The following is a 22,059-nucleotide window of genomic DNA, read 5'->3' as shown; positions in this document are numbered from 1 at the left end:
TTCCACCTCTTTTGGCCAACACGGGTGCAGATCCTAGATCCTTCCCTCCACTTTGCTTGGCCTGTTCTGGATAGGGTTATATCTTCCTCTGGTGATAACCAGCTGTTGTCATTGTTATGGTAAATATCATCTGCCAGACAGATCTTTTGTGGGACTGAGTTAGGCAGTCAGTCTCTGCAACCTAAATGTTGCACACACATCTGTTCCTCTGAGCTACACCCATCCGGAGGGCATGACAAAAACTTTCAGTACAGCACCTAAGCATTCAGTCGGGGGAATTATGGTTGCTGATCTGAAAGCATGTGCACATAAAATACATTCTACGGGTTGGTCTCAGTTCCCCCAATTTACACACATGGTTTGGTTCATTGTTTCCTAATTAATCAGACTGCGTAATATAAGTGGTTAATTTCTCCATACAGTTAAGGAGGAGATACAGGTGCTTTTGAAGTCCTACAGATCATGATTCTTCTTACCTAGTTTGACTGATATGCTCTGATGAACATAACATGGAAGGAGCAGACTAAAGCAGGGCAAGATTCTGTGCTAATACTTTTCATTTTGTAACTTCAGATGTCTTTGTTGTGATTACAAAAAAAGTCCCTCCCACACACTGTGTTCTGTTGAGATCTTCCCAAGGGTAACAACAGTTCTAAATATGTCTATCTTTTTTAATTATGTCATAATCTTTGTACTAGATACTGGGCTGAACCAATCAAAATGTTCCATGTTTGTTACCAAACATAAATTTCAGATGTTACTGATCTGTACTGGATTTAATCAGTGACCTAGGAATTTTACCAACAGGCCCCTCAGCTATTCCAGCTAGATCTGGTTTTAAACAGGTTTTATTAATACTAATTGGGGATACCATTTAAGTATCCAGATAGGATGTTAATTGCAAAGGCATTTTGTTGGCTGTTCTAATGGTAATTTTTATGATTTCTGACTCAGATTCCATTCTTCAGATTGTCATTTAAAGCATTTCAAGATGCATCTTCTGCAGTATGTCAGATCCATGTAATGACAATGAAATTGTTCCAACTAATGCAAGAAGTGGGGGGAAAAAAAAATCCAACAGCATTCCAGTACTTCAGAAAGTTCCAGATTTCAATTAAATTGAATATAAGCATAACTATCCCAAAAGATCAATTCAGCTTCAAGAAAGATTGCTGCTGTAAAATTAATCATATTCTAGAAGAAGGAGAGCAAGTTACTTTGGAACATATGTAAATATGTATATATATATATATGCATATTTTTATATGTATACCTAACAGTGCATATATATAAAAAAAGAGTAAAGCTTTCATCCATTTTTTATCATCAGTTAAGCCCATTCTTTACAGATGAAGAAAATAATTTTTATTTGCATAATCACATCATTCTATTTTCTTGTCTAACGGATTAAAATATGTTGACAGATCATAAAGAGAAAAAATATACTGATTTTTAAATTCCTGATTATCATCATAAAACAAAACTAAAAGAAGAATAAAAACTTTAAATGAAAGAAAGGAAAGAAAAAGAAAAAACAACAAACTAACAAAAAACTGCATTGCTTGAATATAATCCTACTGATATCAATAAGTGTGTGCTTGAATAACCTGGAAAGAGTTTGGCCCAGGATGTGGAAACTATTTGATAGAAAATGCTGAATTAATTTAAATTGCCTGGGGTATGAAAACTATCCTGTGGAATGAAAAGTGGCTGAAGGACTATAAACAAAAGCAGAAGACAAAACATTAAAATATAGATTTGTGAAAGGTCTTTTCCCAGTGAAGTATTTCAGGGATCTATGTTGAGTATGGCTTTATTTAACATTTTCACTAATCATCTAAAAGTAAGCCACCCATTAATGAATGTCTACTACGGTGAATAAGAGAGTGGAGTTGCAAAAAGTGAAGAAAGAAAGATCATACAAAGGAACCTAGATATTGATCCAAGATCCCCATTCAGTTCAATAACCTTTGGAGCAGATCAACAGGGATATTAGAATGAAAGGCAGGAAAAATAACAAAATGAGATTCATTTTGAAAAAGGGAAATAGAAACATGGAGAGTAGCACTATAAGTGAGTTTGCAATGCATTAGAGCAAGGTTAACAATATGAATACAATTTAAGGTTTATATGCTGCACAAGAGGTACCATTTTCTTGTGCTATGGGTAGACATTGTGGAATATTACATGGAAGAGTAACAAGGGATCCAAGGGCCTGTTTACAGAAGAAAAACAATGAACTTATGCATGCAGCAATGATACAGTCACCCCAAGACTGGAATAGATCTCTACTACAGCTATACATAGCCCACAGGGAAGCAAGAAGAAACAGGTCCCCAAAATGACTTGAAAAGTGCCTAATGATAACACAAACGATGATGGTAATAAACATGACAAGATAATGAACAACTTGATCTTATGTCAAAGCTAGCTTTTCTCTGAGGCGTCACTGACATATTCAATTCCTCTCCAAAATAAAATGTTCAATAATTCTAAATATTGGACTGTAGCTGTAGCAGTGGTAACAGAAGGACAATTTGTTTTTAAAAGTTTTGCCACATCTAGTTCTGACTTTTCTTAATATTTCTGTAGACATCTTCATGAAAATTTTGTAGAGTTTAATGATGTTAATGATGTTAAGTCAAAATTCTTAATGAGTGACAATTGCTTAGGTATATTTAGGAGTGGCATAATCATTTTCCCAGGTGATGGAGTCTGACAAGTTGGGCTAAATTTTCAAAGTACATAAATAATACTTAAAACATCTTTAAGGATGTTTCTTGTTGAAGAATTTATGTACGTCCCACTAGATGCATTTAGCTGTTGGTCCTTAATGACTGTCTTAAGGTCACAAAAGAAATTAATGATAGGAAAAATGATGAAATTAATACAATGGATAAAAGTTTACAAGTTTGTAGGGTCACTGTAAGTATCAAAGATCACTAAAAAGCTGGCTTTTACCAGCCATCTACAATCTTCCACTGGTGTAGACCAACTTAGACACACTGGCCTTAGATCCTTTTGGCCTACACAAATGATACCTTTATTTATGCTGGGATTCAGAAAAGTGCTTAAGCACATCATTAACATTAATTTAAACAAATGCTGGAATGCTTTATTGAACTGGGATGCAAAATTCATGATTTCCTATTAACCAGACTCAATTCTGCACATAACAATATAAACATTCTTTTCAAATAAGAAACGCTTGCTACTGCAGTTCAGTTCTGAGCATTGTTCTACATGTTTCGGAAACAAAATAAGTCTGGGGGAATAATGTGTTTTCGAAACTTTTTATTCCCTCTAACATCAAGTGGAATTTGTTTTAAAAAATATGAACTTCTGAAAGGTACAAAGATGTGTGAGAGAGATTGGGAAGTACAGCTATATCCTGGTTTCTTTTGTTATGTACCCTTGTAAATCAGAAGCAGCTCCAATGGAGTTTAACTATTAGGAAACTAAAAGAAAATAAGATCAGAATCATGGCACTAGCTTTTCCTTGAGAAGAAGTTAGCATTTCTGTGATGCTGGCTTCAATCTGCTAAAGTAAAAACACTTTATATAACTCTGGCACTGTCTAGTTCTAGCCCACCTGCCATGGGTAGGGATGGCACTCACCAGATCAGGTTGCCCAGGGCCTTGTCAAACCTGGCCTTGAACACCTCCAGGGCACCCACAGCTTCTCTGGGCAACCTGTGCCAGTGACTCACCACTCTCCGAGTGAAGAATTTCCTCCTAACCTCTAATCAAAATCTCCCCTCTTTTGGTTTAAAACCATTCCCCCTTGTCCTGCCATTATCTGACTGAGCAAAAAGTTTCTCTCCGTCTTTTTTCTAAGCCCTTTTTTCTAAGCCTTTAAGTATTGAAAAGCTGCAATAAGGTCACCCCAGAGCCTTCTCTTCTGTAAGCTGAACAGACCCACCTCTCTCTGCTTTTCTTCACAGGAGAGGTGCTCCAGCCCTTTAATCAACTTCATGGCCCTCCTCTGGACCCTTTCTAACAGATCAACATCCTTCTTGTGCTGGGGGCCCCAGACCTGGACGCAGTGCTCCAAGTGGGGCCTCACAAGGGCAGAGTAGAGGGGGACAATCACATCCCTCCACCTGCTGGCCACCCCTCTTGATGCAGCCCAGGATGCTGTCGGCCTTCTGGGATGCAAGAGCACACTGCTGGCTCATGTCAAGCTTTTCGTCCACAAGAACTCCCAAGTTCTTCTCTGAAGGGCTGCTCTCAATGAGTTCTTCTCCCAGTCTGTACTCATGTCTGGGATTGCCCTGGCCCAGGTGCAGCACCTTGCATTTGGACTTGTTGAACCTCATATGGTTCACGTGGGCCCAAATCTCTAGCTTGTCCAGGTCCCTTTGGATGGCATCCCTTCCTTCTCTTGTATCGACTGAACCACTCAGCTTGGTGTCATCTGCAAACTTGCTGAGGGTGCACTCGATCCCACTGCCTATGTCATTGATAAAGACATTAAACAGCACTGGTCCCAGGACAGACCCCTGAGGGACACCACTCATCACCGTTCTCTGGCTGAACATAGAGCCATTGACCACTACGCTCTGTCTGTAACCTTCAAGCCAACTCCTTATCCACTTGTTTTTCCATAGGTTTTCCAAAAAGTTTTCCCAGCTTTTGGGACTACACACTGACTGGTCTACCCATCAAGTCCATGTCTCTCTAATTTGGAGATGAGGATGTCATGTGGGTCCATGTCAAAGGCCTTACAGAAGTCCAGGTAGATGGCATTGGTTGGTCTTCCCTTGTTGACTGATGCAGTCACTCCATCACAGAAAGCCACCAGATTGGTCAGGCATGATTTGCCCTTGGTGAAGCCATACTGGCTGTTTTTGATCACCTCTTTGTCTTGCATGTGCCTTGACACTGCTTCCAGGAACATCTTTTCCATGATCTTACCAGGCACAGAGGTGAGGCTCACTGGTCTGTAATTCCCTGGGTCCTCCACGAGTGATGTTTCTCTTCTTCCAGTCACCAGGGACTTCACCCTACTGCCACGAATTTTCAAATAGGATGGAGAGAGGCTTGGCAACTCCATCAACCAATTCCTTCAGGACCCTGGGATGCATGTCATCAGGCCCTTTAGACTTGTTCTCGTTTAGTTTCATCATTTGGACTCAAACCTGCTCTTTGCTTATGATGGGAGGGACTCTGCTCCCCCAGCACCTGCCAAGAGGAACAGAGACTTGAGAGACACTGGAAATCTGACTGCCAGTGAAGACTGAGGCAAAGAACTTGTTGAATGCCTCATCCTTCTCTGTGTCTGTTGTTAGCAGTTCTCCCTTCTCCTTTATCGGAGGGGCTACAGTCTCCTTGGCCTTTCTTTTCTGAGCAATGTACCTATAGAATCCCTTCCTGTTATTCTTTGCATCCCTTGCCAAGCTCAGTTCCATCTGTGCCTTGGCTTTCCGATTCCATCCCCGCACATTTGGACAGCATCCCTATAGTCTCTCCAGGCCACATATCCCTGCTTCCACTGCCTGTGAACTTTCTTCTTGTGCCTCAGTTTGATCAGCATGTCCTTGCTCAGCCATCCTGGTTGTCTGCCCTCCCAGCTCGTTTTATTACACAGGGGGATGGAGAGTTGTTGTGCTCTGAAGAAAACATCCTTAAAGAGTTGCCAGCTCTGCTCAGCTCCTTTGTCTCTAAGGACAGTGTTCCTGAGGATCTCATCCACTAGGTCTTTAAATAGTTCGAAATTGTTCTTTGGTCAGGGTCCTGACTTTGCTTTTTGTCAGGCCCAAATTCTTTGAGATCACAAACTGAACCAGGGCATGGTCACTGCAGCCCAGACTGCCTCCAGTCTTCACCTCTTTAATGAGTTCGTCCACACTGGTGAGAGCCAGCTCCAGTAACCCTTCTTCTCTAGTTGGTTTGTCTAATACCTGGACCAGGAAATTATCCTCAATGCACTCTAGGTATCTCCTGGATTGCTCACAGCCTGTTGTGTGGCTTTCCCAGCAGACAACCTTATGGTTGAAGTCTCCCATCAGGATGAGAGCATGGTGACGCTTCTTGTAGTTGAAGCAAGAATGCCTCATCCACAGGCTCCCCTTGGTCAGGTGTCCTGTAGTAGATTCCAACCTCAGGGTGTCCTTTATTGGTGTGTTCCTTAACTCTCACCCACAAGCTCTCAACCTGTCGGTGGCTCTTTCTCAGAGGCAACTCTTTGCAGTCATTCCCTTCCCTAATGTAAAGGTCAACACCCTCTCCCCTCCTTCACTGCCTATCTCTTCGGAAGAGCTGGACTATCAGTTGCATCACTTTTCCAGAAGAACATTTCCTGATTACTTTGGGACATTTCACAAGCATTTCCCTATTGTTTCTTAGAGTGACAATGTTCCCAGGTTTGCTTCCTTCACTCAGAGGTACATCTGCTTCCCCCACCACATCTAGTATAAATCCCTTGTGATAATCCCAGCCAGCTGACTGCACAGAACACTCTTGTCCCACGTGGTCAGCTGCACCCCTTCTGGTGTCAGCATACATGGTCTCTCAAAAGTGCATCTAAGATTGCAGAACCCAAAACCTTGAGCATGGCACCAGCCTCGCAGTCAGTCATTCACTTGGTCATTCATCTCCTTCCTCTTGGGTCCCAGTCACCAACTGGGAGGACAGAGGAGAACAGTACTTGCTCTCCTGATGCCTTCAACGTCTTTCCAAGAGACATGAAGTCCCTTTTGATGTTTCAGAGTCTTCTTGTTGCAGCGTTGTTTGGTTCTACATGAAAAAGTAGGAAGGGGTGGTAATCTTTGGGACCCACTAGGCTTGGTAGCCTCTTTGTAATATTGTGAATGCAGGCCCCAGGCAGGCAGCAAACCTCTCTGGAGAGATTATCCGGATGGAAAATGGGGGCCTCAGTGCTTCTCAGAGAGGAGTCTCCAATTACTAACACCCTTCATGCCTTTTTTTGTGGCACTGGTTCTGATATAGGTAGGAGACTGAGCCAACTTTTTATGATTAGCCTTTCTGAGGTCTTTACTATTACTCTCAGAGTCTCCTCTCTCTTGCATCGTATCTGTTGCACAGTGGTACTTTTGGGGCAAGGACTCCTCCAGTTCTGGGCAAAGACAAGGGTCCACTCTCCTTTGTCCTGTGAAACTTTCAAATATGTTTGTTCAAGGCTGGAAGCTTGTTTACTTTCCCCTTGCCAGGATTTAAGGCAGGGCTGTTGCTCGGCCTGTGTCAGGACATAATACCATTTGTTAATCTCCCACTCAGATTCCTAGATGCTATGTAGTCTGATGAGCTCCTCTCGCAACAGAGCCACCTTTCTGAGAAGTTCATCCAGCTGGGCACACTTGCACGCATGACACCCAGCTCTGCCTTCAGGACTTGGGGGACTTCCAGAGACTGGAGTTGCCTGGAACTAAGAGTCTGAGCAGCTCTTTTTATCCTTGTGAGGTCTGTTTGTGTATAGGCATCTGCCTGGGGAGTTTGTGGCCCCTCCGTCTGGGTTTCAGCCTCAGACCAGCAGGTTCGGCGGGTGGACACCATTTCCATTGCAGTAGAAGGCCCTTCCTCTGCTGTTTCTGACAGTTTTAGTATTCTGGGAGATTAGATTCACGTTTTCTAAAAGCTACCCTGAGTTTTCATCTGTTTCTAGTATTGATCCTTGTCTATTTTATATCAAAGCTGTTACATGGCTTTCCTGTTCACATTAAAAAGTCATGGCTGTGTGCCTCAACGCTCTGGGTCATGATTGCTCTAGGTCAATAGCTTAATAGCAAACCACCTTTCTAAGAATGAATGTTTTACTCTGACAGATCGATAGAGTTCAATCTGAAAAGCAGAAGAGATATTCATATATGAAGTAGTTCATGATTTACTCTACAATATATAGTTGCTTCACATAAAGCAGTGTAAATTTCAATATGGTCAATGTCAGGATACTGTTCTTAATGAAATGTGAAACTGCTATTCTCTTGTTTTTAGGTTAACCTAAATCTACTGCATTTCTACTACACATATAACTGTCACCTATCTACCTACATCTATGCACATTTCATGCACAGATGTCATTGTATTCTGTCTCAGACTTAATTTTACTCTTAGTCTGTGTGGATTCTACACTAACTGTATATTGCTTACAGAGACAGCACAGAGTCTCTGACATATGTTACGATCCCCTTCCCACAGTCTCCTAAAATATATATATAAATATATATTCCAATATAATTGTTAAAAGCCCCAGAGGTTGATTTAAACTTTCAGCTAAGGAATTGCTTTAAGAGTAATGCCAGAATTGCAGGGTTCTGAGATTTAAAAAAAATATTTCTGAACTTTATTATTTGTTATATATTCCATATGATGACAAATGACCTTAGAAAATACTGTAAATATTTAATACATTTGTGATATTAGCCCATTTATAGTAAATATTATGGGTGGAGTTATTTTGTGGATGATTTAGTGTAATCTGTATGCCAGCCAAGCAAAGTGAAAAGAGTTGTTGTTTTTTCTGCATAGAGTTCTGTTCATATATAATATGGCTTACTATGTGATTAATAACTTAGTGCTTCTCATTGGGATACATAAAATGTAGTAAAAATAAATAGAACCGTAAAACAATTAAGGAGATTTGTACTCACTGATTCGTTCCTGTTTATGGATATACAGTGTTAATATAAACAGACAGGGGGTCCTCACTTTATCCTTTTATCATTTCCAAATGTTGTCATAAGATGGTAGCCTCACTGAAAACAAACAAAACAGCACGTCATGTAAATGTAACTTCAGTCTAACATTGTGTTAGGTCAGCTTGGCTTTGAGAAATATGTGGCTTTTTCAACTGTTACTTTTGCTGGAAAATTCTGTTTGCAAATGTCAATGATATCACTTAAAAATAAAACAAGAAAGCCTTGTTTAGAAAAGATGCAGAAATGGTGTTCGCCAAAAGCAATTTTCAATTAAAATCTTCATAAGATTTACATTTTATTTATTTAACTTCAATAAAGAAAACTTGAGTTCATAAAAGGATTCTCTGTTCTTTGTCATGTAAACTGCCCAAAATGTATCTCTTAAATTAAACAAGTTGTGTTTCCAGTGACATTTTCATTTCATTGAATGTTGCGCCTTATTTAAGATGTAAAGTTACACCCTAATGGCACTATACTTCTTCTCCACTTTCTAATTTGCATAAGACAAAGGGTGTTTCTATGAAGATGGCCAACTGCATGGCTGCCAAGCATGAAGGAAGCACAACTGCATGAGGAAACATAGCAGGGGCCAAGAACCAGCCTGCAAAGGAGTGGCAAGATGAGTGACAACTTGTTAGAGAAGTGAGTCACATCTTATTTTCTATGTAGGTAGAAATCGTGCTATCCCACCGAGTTGCGGTATTATAAAAGGAAGGGCATGAGGGACTGCAAATACAGTCAATATTCTTCTGAAAACAAAATGCGTGGGAGTATTCTGTGGGTTTAAATATTATCTAAAATCATGGAAGAATTAGATTCAGAAATGTGGGTGCAGATCTTCCTCTCTGGAAGCTTCTACACTGTTGATTGCTGGAAAAGTAATTAAGATATAACAACAGAAATATTGCTGCAGGTTGGTTGCCTTTTACTCCTTCCCTCAGATTCCTCTGCTAGCAATAGTCCTCATACCAGGGTTGGAAGAATGATGCTGCTTCGAGTCTCCTTTGAATTGCCCAACACAAATGTCCACATGTTTTGGTAAGTGTAGGACAGGGTGCAAATGTTGAACATTAAAGAAAGGGCTACATAGTCTCATGTACATGAAATAGGTCTGGCAGGCAACAACTCGAGAACTCCTGTGGTACTTATCTTGTGGGCTTTGACACAAACAAGCTTTTAATTACTTTTTAATCATTTCTCTATTTCTTTAACTACTATTGTGATAATGCTCAGTTGATCTTTGGGATTAATTTATAAGTCTCAAGTCTTGAATATTCCTACCTTTTTCCTTACTATTAAAACAAGCGCTTAACTGTGTTTGCAAAATGTTCTTATGTTCATCTTTGATCATCATTTTCCTTTGTGAAATACTTTCACTAAGTTGTAATATTCCAAAATGAATAGCTTTTACTACTGATAACTTTTGGTCACAATAGATATGCATCGCTCCCTGTATTCAACTTCTAAAATAGTTAGTGAAATTGTCATGACCATACCCACAGGCATATTTTACTGCATGAGGAAAGACACTGTTCAACATAAATGTCTCACAATCTGGCATTTCTTTTTGAAGATGTTCTCAAAATAGTTTATTTTGTGATTGTTAGGGAAAAGAAAAAAATTAAAAACAAAAGGAAATGTGTTTATAGTGTGAATACATTATGCTTTTTCAATCAGCATAGCCCTTGGAGAATTTGTATTGCAAGATGACTGTGTGTGGCTCCATGTGTGTTAGCATGTATTGAAGGTGTTTTTCATTTCTGCGATGTAATAAGTCTTGAGCTGATGCAAGAAGAGTATGTTTCATTCTACAAATTTATACTACAGGAAGAGCTCAAGAACAACAAAAATAAATTCAAATACTCTCTGTTCTGTTCAATAATGGTCTTTTGCAGGACAGTCAAGTTTCCCACAGAGTAAATACAATCCATATTATGTAAATATGATCCTGTGTACATTCATTTAATTCAACATTACCATCAGAATAGCACATTTCACACGTGGGAATGCAAATCCCAGCAAGAGAGCAAATTAACTGCCCACAAATTGTTTGCTAACTATGAAGTTTTCCAAAAGAAATCTCTAAGGTATATCTTTACCAAGGGCACAGTATTAGAACTCTAATACCACATGTTTCCATTTGGACAGATGGCAGTGAAAGGTTTGGCTGCAATGTGTTATTAGTTAACAGAAAAAGCCTTGCTGATAGAGATCAAGGGTACTGTTTAAATTTACTTAGAAGAATGGCGGTTTGTAATCCATTCATACTTGCAAGTATAATTACTTCATAATTACTTGTAAATGGATAGAACCTAGAATGTCCAATCTCTTTTGTGCCCCAGAGACTATATTTTATCTGCTATTATAATCTTCCCCTTAATGTGTTGAGATGTATTAATTCAGGTTCATTTAAAAGAAGTTGCAACATTATTTCTGTAATTTCATTTTGAAAAATTCAGAGGAAGGAACACATCTTAAAAATACCATGACTTTAAGCAACAAGAAATCAATGTGTATTAATGATATAGTTTGATAAGCATCACAAAGCTAAAGCAAAAAAATACATATATTATTTCTTAGTTGTACTATAATAATGACTGCTGGGTGCTGGAATTCATACAGGTAGAACAGTGTCCTCTGACTGAAAGTTTTAGCCTCAGCTGGCACATCAAGAAATGCAACCTCCCCCCACCTTCTGATTGACCACAAAGTGTTCAGTGTGGAGTGGGTTCAGCCCTCGGTCCTCCCTGTCAGATCCATAATACTTCCCATTGATGGGCAGGATTGAGTTAAGTGACTTCAGAAAAGCCCTGTCTGAAGTTAGTGGGACCACTCATCTGGACATAGTTAGCCATACATATCAGAGTCTGAAGGACAAGGATGAGGGGTGCTGGGCTAAGCTTGCCATTTCACATTAGAACAGTTATGGAAAGATGTATTGAATCAAATTATGTTGTATTTATTTGATGTGATTAGATTAAGGATAAAGTAATCTGCAGTTAAATAAGAATAGAAAATGATACAATGTTCATGTCAGAGAGAAAAGTTTACAACAAACATATGCCAGCACTGTGGAAATATAAGGGTGTTGCTATATTTCAGTTCTAAACAAGGATCTAAATAGCAACTGAACACACATATAGTATATGAATAAGCCAGTTTTCATTCTGCAGGAAATTTCCCATTTTGTACATGTAAATTTCCCTTTTTAATAAAATGGAGAATTACGAAGTAAATCTATTTCTTAATTTAATTTAAGATGAAAGTTATTGCAATCACCTAAATGTGTTCAAACAGAGGCAAAGTGTATTTTGAAATAAATTATATAAGAATAAAATATTCCCTTTTCAACATACCAGGTTTTAGCACTATATTAAAGCAAAAATCCTGTTAAGATTCAGTATGAGATATGTAACTATAATTATCTCTAGAATGAAATTTTTTTTTGCTAAATTACTTTCAGAAAAAATATTTTATTTCACTTGGAATAATTATATTTGTGGTATAAAATACTTTTTAAGTCTTATGTGACCCAGTTACTCCTTCAGCCTTTTACTTTTTCAGAAAGGTGATTTTCTTTTGACAAAAAACAGAATGTAATGAAAATATAACTGTAAGAGAAATGTTCCTGGTTTTGTGCATGATTCAACTATATATTAGTGCCAAATGCTAATAAAAATTCTCAGCTGGCATTTTACTCCATCTTAAAATACTTTTACAGCCTGTTTTGGCTATCTCCAATAGGAGATGCTGGGAACATGATATCATAGTCCTTTGGAAAAAAAAAAAAGAAAAAAAAAAGCAAGAATCATATATAAAGAGTACACATATGATAAGATCAGTGTAAGACTTGTAATCCCTTTACTCAACACTGCTAAGCTTTTCCTAAAACTTTGCGGGGTTTTGGGAACCCATGCACTAAGAAGAACTTTTAGCCATGAGAGAGAGTCCAGAGAAGAGATCAAAGGTCTAGAAAATATGACCTCTGAGGAAAGACTGAGAGGAGATGGTTTGTTTAGTCTAGAGAAGAGAAGACTAAGGGGAGACATGATAACAGTGTTCAAATATGTACAATTTTGTTAAAAAAAAAGAAAAAAAAGGGGGGGGGGGAATAATTCTTTATCCTTGTCTGCTTAAAAGAGGGCAAGAAATAGTGGTATTGAAATGAAGCAAGACAGAGTTAAGTGAGAAAAAAAGCTATATTTATAGGAAGTAAAAAGTTTGGGTGTCACAAAGAGTGGAAAAATAATTCAACAGTAGTGATGGATCATTTATCTGTCAAATAAGATTTTCACCTCAGGTCATTTTTCTATTCCAGTAAGTTGAGCTATCAAAACAACAGAATGAGTACCCTATCTGTAAAATATAAGATAGTATTTCATAAAATTCTCACTGAAGAACCTTTTGGTCATTACCAGTAGCCAGTCAAGTATGTGTTCAGCTATAGCCGGGAGGCAAGCATTGATTTCAAACATATGACGTAAGTAATACAGATTTGGTACTTTATGCTAATTCTGCAGATAATATTTGCAAAGTTCTTAAAATTTCTTGGGCTTGGTTCAGTTGTCAAAAAAGAAGCATCCAATGCCTTTTAAGTTACTAATACCTAGTACATCTGTGTCCATACAGGACAAGCAGATGTATCCCCAAACCTAACGGAAACTTTACTTCTGAAATTGCAGCTGGAGGCCAGCTGCGATGGGTGAAGCTTCTACAGGAGTGCTAGAAACAAGCAACTGAATTGAGCTTCTAGTGCCTAGAATTTAAATGTTTGCCAGTAAACTGGAGAGTCTGTAAAATCCAGGTTAGAAGCATTCAAGGTTTGGAAAACATAGAAGCTGCACCAATTAAGAAGATAAAAATGAAGGTTAAAAATGTGAAGTTTAAATTATTTTAATTTCTAACAGGGAACAACTTGTTAAACATTTTGAATGCTGACTTTAACAAGTTCACACTAGAAAGTCAATACACATTCTTAACAGTGGAAGTCACTAAACAATAGTAGAATTTGCATGAAGATCATAGAATCCTAGAATTATTAAGGTTGGAAAAGAACCCCATGATCATCTCGTCCAACCATTCCCCTACCACCAGTATTACCCGCTAAACTACATCCACTAAACTAAGTACCACATTCAACCTTTCCTTAAATACTCCCGGGGATGTTGACATTACCAACTTCCTGGGCAAGCCATTCCAATGCCTAACTACTCTTTCTGAGAAGAAATTTCTCCTAATTTCCTACATGAAGATGTGATGGATAACCTTGCAATAAGAAATTCTTTAAATTAAGATTAATCTCTTAAAAAGATGTTCTGAGTTTAAAATAGAAATTACAAACCAGGAAAAAAGAAAACTGTATTTCTCATGCCTGTGTTATGCACAATGCTAAATGATATCTGCAAGTCTGTAGTAGGGCCATGGCCAAAATATTTGTCCTCAACCTTCAGTGTAATTTCCAATGCATGTACTGACAGAGAGGCCTTTTGAGGGTTGCTATAGATGCATCCATATCAACAACAAAAATTAATCTGAAATAACTACAGTAAATGTTTATAAATGTTTCTTTTGGTCTTCAAATGACCTAGGAAGTCATTTCAACCTCTTTTCCAGAATACTGATGACTTTTCTGTTACAATGTCAACTTCAGAGCAAGGCCAGTTATGAAAATTTTGTACATGCGTATGTAGATACGACTATTCTTCCTTTCATGAAAATTTTAGAAGGCTAGAATTTTAAAAGACTAGACCTTCATATACTTAAGCATGTGGCTTGCATCAGTAATGGGGATAGTTTCACAGGGGTTCAAAAAGGTGATCAGGGCAAGATTTAGTATGAAGCTAAGATGTCTACATGCAAGATTCTATAGATAAGCTAGCTACCTAAGGGACCGTTATTGCCTATGGAGGGTGGGATGTAATCTTACCTTACTTGAGATGTCCTGCAATAACCTGCAAGGCTGCCACTCCAGAAGTATATACTCTAAAATGTCTACTCTGCCAGCTTTGGCTGATACCATTTATCTTTGGCATCTACAAAGAGCTTGGAACATCTTAAGTGCTACTAGTTGCTTACTTTTAGGCAGCTGAATTCCACTCTTGCATCAGTAAAAAAGCCCACATACATTCAAAATAATAACAAACAAGAATAAATAAAACTAAAATATGATTTTTAAGGATTTTCTTTACCGTCTAAAATTAATGTTTCACGGTCTTTCAATATTTTTACCCTCCTTGTGGGGCAGAGGAGGATTTTACCCTCACTTAACTGCTGTGGGAACAAAAACACCATAAGCAAAATAATTCCTCAATGAAAGGTTTCTAATAAAACAGAAAATCTGACCTTAACACTCTACTTTCTGTCAGTGAAGAATTATCACAAACCACAACATAGCATATTGGTAAATTTATCATAAAGTTAGTCAAAAAATGAATAGTTTTGTGAAAAATAAATCAAATAATATTAGCATAGTTAAAGAACATATCCACGACTGTTACATGGGAAATGTGTGACCGAAAAGTAGGTCTCCTGAATCCCAAATCTTTCACACTCTTCTATATTCTCAGTTCTTCTACCTATTTGCTTGTTTTGAGTATTTTGTATTTAAAAATTCATATACAGTCTGTATAATATATATATATATTTAAAAAGAGAATACTAAGAGCATGTTCATATAAAGTTAAAGCACACATATACTGATCAACCCTTGTATTAATAGTAGCCCTCCAAAAATCAGTTGTCTTTTGCCTTTATGTCACTACACTTCACATGTAGCTTAGCAGGGGTGTGAGAAGAAAGGATAAAATATGAATGTACAGAAAGTTGCTTTTCTTCTCTTTATCTGAGTTTATTTTCCAGTACAGAGATTATTTTATAACACACTTATTTGGCAAAGTTCTTTTTGTAATTCTGGATGATTTCTCTAACATCAGAGCTCTAAGATATTCTGTACTGGATCATGATGGCAGATATATATATATTTTTCAAGTCTCCAAAGTCTAAAACAGGAACTTAAATCATGACTTCACTAAGTTATTTTGAAAAAAAAGTCAGCTGGAGCTGTGTAAGAATATAATGGAATCTCTTTATAAATTGCTGCAAAAAAAAAAAAAAAAAGACAAAATACATTGAAAAATGTAAATGTTCTTATAAGACATTAAAAATAAATTTCTATGATATTTCTTATATAATTAAACAGCAGATGCATGAATATTTTGTCTTTACTTACACAGTCTGTTTTTATTCATTCTCTCCACTTGTCTTGATGTCTTAAACACATACAGTCTGGAGAAATGTAGTATGAAGATACTGATCTGGGATCTTCAGTTAACATAATTCAGCTTCACAGACAGGTGTCCTTCTGATAAATTCCTATAGAAAAAGTGCAAACTTTCAGTATTTACCACAGTGTCTGGGTGCTGTACAGTTCCTTACATAGCTGAGATCAGGCCAGTGCCAACGATTGCTGAGAAAACGAGCTGGAGGCAGCTGTGTCCACAGTGCCCCAGATAGAATGACTTTGGGAGAGGGGAGCAAATGGCTTGCTCTAAATTGGAGCCAAAACACAGAGCAGTGTGTAGGCAACATTTACAGTCTGAGACTGGTCTCCCAATAGAGTTCATCCAACGATACAGCCATGGCCTGGAAGTCATTTACATGTAGATGAATGGAGAGTTTGACATGTATTTTCACTTCAGTGTATTTCTTTTTGGCAATAACATCTGCTGACCTCATTCTTCCCTTAGTGTACTATGCAATACCATTCACCTGCCATGGTCTACTATACAATTGACCAAATATTTGTGATACCCTTCTAACAGTCACTTGTTGGTCCTTGGCATATAGCTACAATAAGACTAGACAAGAACAGACTTGGTAGAATAGAATAAGATTGCCTTCTCTTAAGATACATGGTTCAGGAAATTTCTATAAACCATTGCACCTTGAAAAAAGAATAGTGGTTTCTATTTATAGCAGCCTTTGCAAACAACCCCTTGAATCTCCATGCAGCTTGTGCAGTATATGGAAGGGACTGGATAGAACTTATTATTTTTAGTAGAGTTGGAGGAGACCTGAAAAGCTGGCAAACTAGGTGGGCTTTCCTGATGGCTTGCTGATCTCGAGGCGTCTATGGATATCTCATAGCTTACACAGCTGTAACATTCTTTCACACACTCTGGCTGGACTATCGCATATGTTGCCACAAAATGTTAAGACATCAGGACTCAAATGTTCTTTTGTTCCCCTTTCCTCTCTTTGTATGTTTTACTCAGTAGCTTTGTTTATTTTCTTAAAATATTTCCTTTTTGTTTGCATTTCTTGGCAAAGGCCTCTCTCTGTTTTTCTAACTGTAATCTTCTTTTGGTCCCTCTTCCAGCTATATTACCCAAGATTAGCCACAAGTGTGCTCCAAGGGCTTCAGTTCTTCAGAAGCACTCGGGATGTTAACAGGAAACCAAAAATAGCTTTTCATTTGCCTCTCAACCTAATTCATTCAGCCCAGGTACAATACTGAAGTACAAAAATATTTTATGTTACTGTTTTCCTTCCTTTCATTTATTTACTGTCAATAAACAAACAGATTGTTTGAAAGAAATAATCTTATACTGAAGAAATTCTACAAAAAGCTGGTCATTGCCTTCAGTGGCAATGTGGATTCTATTTATGTGGATTTTTTATATGGTAGGAAATGGTTACTGGAGAACTGAATAAATTCCCTCAAATGCCATTTCTGAATGAGAACTGCCTTAATAGCTACTCTCGTGTCAGTTCAAATTTAGTGTTGGGAGTCTGTGTTTCTGGAGCAGGTGAACTAGAATGCTCTTCTTGCTCCAGTGAGGAGTGTTGTGAGACAACCATCAGCTCCTAGGTTCTCCTAAAATGTTACAACATGTCTTTTGTGGGGAAGTATAAAATATTAATTTTAAATCAGGTCAAATGAAATACTCAAATGTACTTTTTGATCAACATTTCCATATAGTCAATGTCACTTGTGGTGACGGACCAGAAGAAATCTCTTTTTATGGAAATCAGGATTCCCAAATGGTTAATCCACAGACATTTTGCAAAAAGCTACATTTCCAACCTTGTGCAATTTTTTAAATTGTATTTTACTAACAGGCTTAAAGTTGTTGGCTTGTCAGAAGCCTCCTTCAAAGAGCTAAATACCAACACCTCCTGAACTAACAATAAGACATGTTTTACTAGTAGTGATGAAACATCTTCTATAAACACTCCCTACCTTACTGACCATCCTTTCCCAGTATTGATTCACCACTGAAATATTTGTGTCACTTGAGTTCAAGTACATGAAACCAAACCTTTCAGTGCCTGGAGTTGTATGAGTGCCACTAAAAGCAGCATGCACTTCAGCAGTTAGTGAATTAAATAAGCAAAAGCATGCTAATGGTCTCTGTGAGACCAGTACTGCTGACCTGAGAAAGAGAATGATAATAAAATGAAGAATAAAAACAAGAGATGGAACCATGGATCTTTTATGGGTCATATCAATAGAGCATGCAGGGATTCAGACCTACATGTTATCATTGTCAGACCATCAAAAGAAATGTATTTTCTGTTTCTTTAGAATTTTGCTCTCAGAAACTACTCAGATAGCAAAAATTCAGGATCCTATCCCTATTATATTTTTGCTCAATTCAACAGCTGATAGCAATTAAAAAAAAAAAATCTCCTAAAACCAAGAAATACACCAGTTAGGGGAAGCATTTATTTAATTTCATAAGTCACAATACGGTCAATAAAACACGTAATACAAAGAAATGCAAAGAAATTATATGGAAATCGTTTTCATTGACAAGGTATTTCACAGTTGACTAGAACTTGACTTTTCACCTACCTGGAATTATTTAACTTAATGTTTGATTCTAAGGATTACAATAATTAGTTAAAAACAAACAAACAAAAACAAACAAACAAAAAAGCAAGTATTATCTTTAGATAACAGATATTTGAAACTGAAGAATGCCAGATTCAAATTAAATGCCAGAAATATTTAATTATGATTACCCTTTAAAATATATCTTATTATATATTTAGCTAGAGACACATAATCACAGAATATATGAAAGAGAATAACTAATATGAGATAAATTATACTTTTTTTTTTTTGGCATAATATGCCTACATATGAACAGCAGTTTAAATCCACAAAATACAGTGGGGCCAACTATGCCCTTTTAGAAGTCTTTCATGGCTTGAATAACATGTTTTTTTTTTTGTTTTTTTTTTTTCTGTGAATGCATTGCAGGGTTTTATGTAAAACTATTACCCATTTATTTAGGCTTTATAAATAAAAGAAAGATTTGGATCAAAGCTGGGATCGAAAAACAGATTACCTCTTTTACCTCTTTCAAAATATGAAAGTATCCTGGGATGTTTTGTCTTGACATGGGCAGATGTTGGCAGTCAAGCAATTTTACCCTGGCACTATTTCACTGAGTATTTTCAATCACAGGAGAGAAGGAGTGAGTACATGATGTTGCCGAAAACTTCATGCAGTATTTTTAATATCATTAAAATTAGGGCAGTAGGGCAAACATGCAACAATGAATAAGAGAATTGTCTTGTTAGGGAATACAAGAAAACAAAAAAAGGGAGTGAAGTAACTTTCTCCCTCTCCAGAAAACAGCAACATTATGTGTCCCAATTCTATAAACATTTATCCAGAAAGATAATTTTGCTTTCAAGAAAAAAGTCCTATGAAGGCTTATAGGTTATAATCTTTTTGGATGATGGTCCATGCTTTACCCAATACAGTGGATTTATGATAGCAGTGAGGATTACATGGAAAATATTACATGGGAATATTCTTAATACCTTTGCACACAAAGCTATACATAACAAATTATCACCCAAAACTGTTAGTTGTTGTTGTTGCCTTTTTTTTTTAATTTATTTCTTACTTAACAATAAAATATTATTTTGATTATCTAAGGTATAAGGGCAAGTAAGAAAGATAAGATCAGGAGAAAGCTTGTAATATTTTGGCTCATAAACTGTTTAGTCATATTTTGGCTAAGGGGAAGTAAAGCCTTGTTTCTTTGAAATACTGCTGGCATATACAAGCTGACATAAACTCGTTAAAAAAGAAGAAAAGGAAAATTAAAAAATAACTCTTCCAAAGCTACCATTAATCAAATGCAGAAAATTTGTACTTTTACTGACAGACAGTAGCCATTTTTTTTCACTTTGTTGTTGTTGTTGTTGTTTTAATCTATGTGTATTTTTGCCATGCCCAAATTTTAAAGAAGGTAAAAAAGTTAGACTTCAAACAAAAACAAAGTTAAATATGACTGTCACTAATTGTTACTCCAGTCTGGCTTTCCCGACGCTCCTGTCTATTGATGTCTTCTCTGTCATCTTCTTTTACATAAATACCTCTTTCCACATCTTTCTCTTTCTTATTCTTCATTTTTAATTTTCTATTCTCCAATCTGTTTTCTTATTGAGAGGTGCACACCCTCAAAGTATTAAGGACCAAAAGAAAATTTTGTTCCTGTTATTGTTGATCATGAAGAATTGAAACAAGAAATGTTAAAGTTCTGTAAGTACCTTTTTCTTATTGATGTCAGCACTGACATGAAACATTCCCTCTCCTGCATATTTTAAATAAGACACACATGAAATAGTACATCGCTCAGAGCCTACTGGAAATAGGTCATAATTTGTGTCTTCTCATATATATTTTTGTAGGTTTCCTACCAATGACTGCTTTCATTACTGACATATTGCAGCATCATTCTGCCACAAAGGGGACTGTCCCAGGGCTGTTTACTGCTAACATCAAGAATGGTAGAATTTAGATAGAAAAATCCCACACAATCACAGGTAATTTGTATCTTCCACAGCCTGGAGAGCGGACAGGTTGAATGACACTTTTACCAGTGACATGTTCATCCACTTACGCTTATTTATGACTCAGTCTTATCTTAATACAAACCTCTACAAATATAAAGTGTATATTTTATATACACCTCCTCTATGTAGCTTCCATCTTTTATCTACTTTTTTCTTTTTTTTCATCTGCAATTAATTGTCTGAAGAAATCCATGTACTGTAAGCACTGGTGTGGGTCAGAGACATGCCAGACAGATGTGCACACAAAAGACACTAAAAAGTCTCACTTGTGTTTACCTTGGTTGCATACTAGCAACAGTTAAACAATGCTTTGGCTACTTGTGTTTTTAGAAGCAATGTGAAAACACTAGGAAATGAGGGAAATTAAGGGCTCTGTGTATGGGAAATAAATCCAAGTGCATGCTGCTAATTGCTCTCTCTTTAAAAATCACGATTCAACAATTGCTTCTACATAGCAAAGACACAATAACACATTTTGCTTAATAGATTAACAGTAAGAATTGCTGCTAGAGAAGCTGACTTTTCCTTTAACTACTGTTCTTTAAAAGTGATTCTGTTCAACAATGTACAAGGTCGACAAGTCAACGCAAGACCACCCTGCTTGGGGATTTGCTCTCAACACAGAGTTGTGTCGAATCCCTCAGCTGAGAAATGTCAACCAGCACCTTTCATATTTATGGTGACTCATAAACAGGAAACTCAGCCCTGTCCACGACACTGGAGCTTTTTCATATCTTAGATCCTTTTAAGAAGGAAAAAAAAAAGGGTAAAAAAAAAAAAAAGGAAAGAAAGGAAAAAAAAGCTCTCAAAACAAAACAAAGAACTTAGCAGGACATTTAAAGCAGCTGCCTTGTATTTCATGTGCCAAAATAAATATTGCCAAATTAGTAAGGCATACTGAACAAATTAAGCGCTAAATGCAAATTTATCGACTGAAATACAATGGTAGAGTAGCCAAGGAGCTTGCAATGGTATCGTTCATCTTTGTAAGTAGGTGTTTTGGTTGGCCAATTGCTGGAGAGTGACATGGGAACAGTAATATAAAAAGAGAGCATTTCTGTTACACCCAAGATGAAGAGTTTGTTTTACAAAGTTCAAGTAAACATTTTCTAACATACATTCACTAGTTTTAGAGTGTCTTTTGCTACCAAGAGAGAGATAAAAACTGGTTTAAAATGTCTCTTATGAAAATACAACATTTCAGAAATGGTAATGTCAGTATGATAAATTATCCAACAGAATTTTGGTGGAGTTTCTTATTTCAGAATAATGAGAAAGTCTTGGTTCCATTCCCCCATATTCTTGTAAGGACACACATGGACTTTTTATCTCTGATGTGATTTAACCTTAGATAAGTAGAAAAAGTGTCACAAGAACTTCTACATACACATGTTATATAAGAATATATGCACGTATACTTACACCTAATGTCCAGAAGGAAATAACCAGTCTAGTAGTCTAAATCTAGTGCCTGGGCACTTCACACATGGTGTACATGAGACCACATGAGCCATTTTTGTCAGTG

At 37.1% G+C, this 22,059-nt stretch overlaps 1 long non-coding RNA gene across 1 annotated transcript in view; it reads right to left on the bottom strand.

The window, feature by feature from the left end:
- LOC106047379 (uncharacterized) overlaps positions 1-17,272 on the bottom strand; it is a 37,690-nt gene extending 20,418 nt beyond the window's left edge. Inside the window, exons 1-2 of the long non-coding RNA XR_001213742.3 lie at positions 15,886-17,272; positions 8,610-8,714 (exon numbers count right to left, since the gene is read on the bottom strand). This is a non-coding gene — a long non-coding RNA (uncharacterized lncRNA). The remainder of the gene's footprint in view (positions 1-8,609; positions 8,715-15,885) is intronic.
- Positions 17,273-22,059: the final 4,787 nt, after the last annotated feature.

Source organism: Anser cygnoides, chromosome 3 (genome assembly GCF_040182565.1).
Source record: "Anser cygnoides isolate HZ-2024a breed goose chromosome 3, Taihu_goose_T2T_genome, whole genome shotgun sequence".
Lineage (NCBI taxonomy): Eukaryota > Metazoa > Chordata > Aves > Anseriformes > Anatidae > Anser > Anser cygnoides.
Note: the sequence above shows the minus strand (reverse complement) of the source record. Positions and strands in the feature narration are given on the sequence as shown.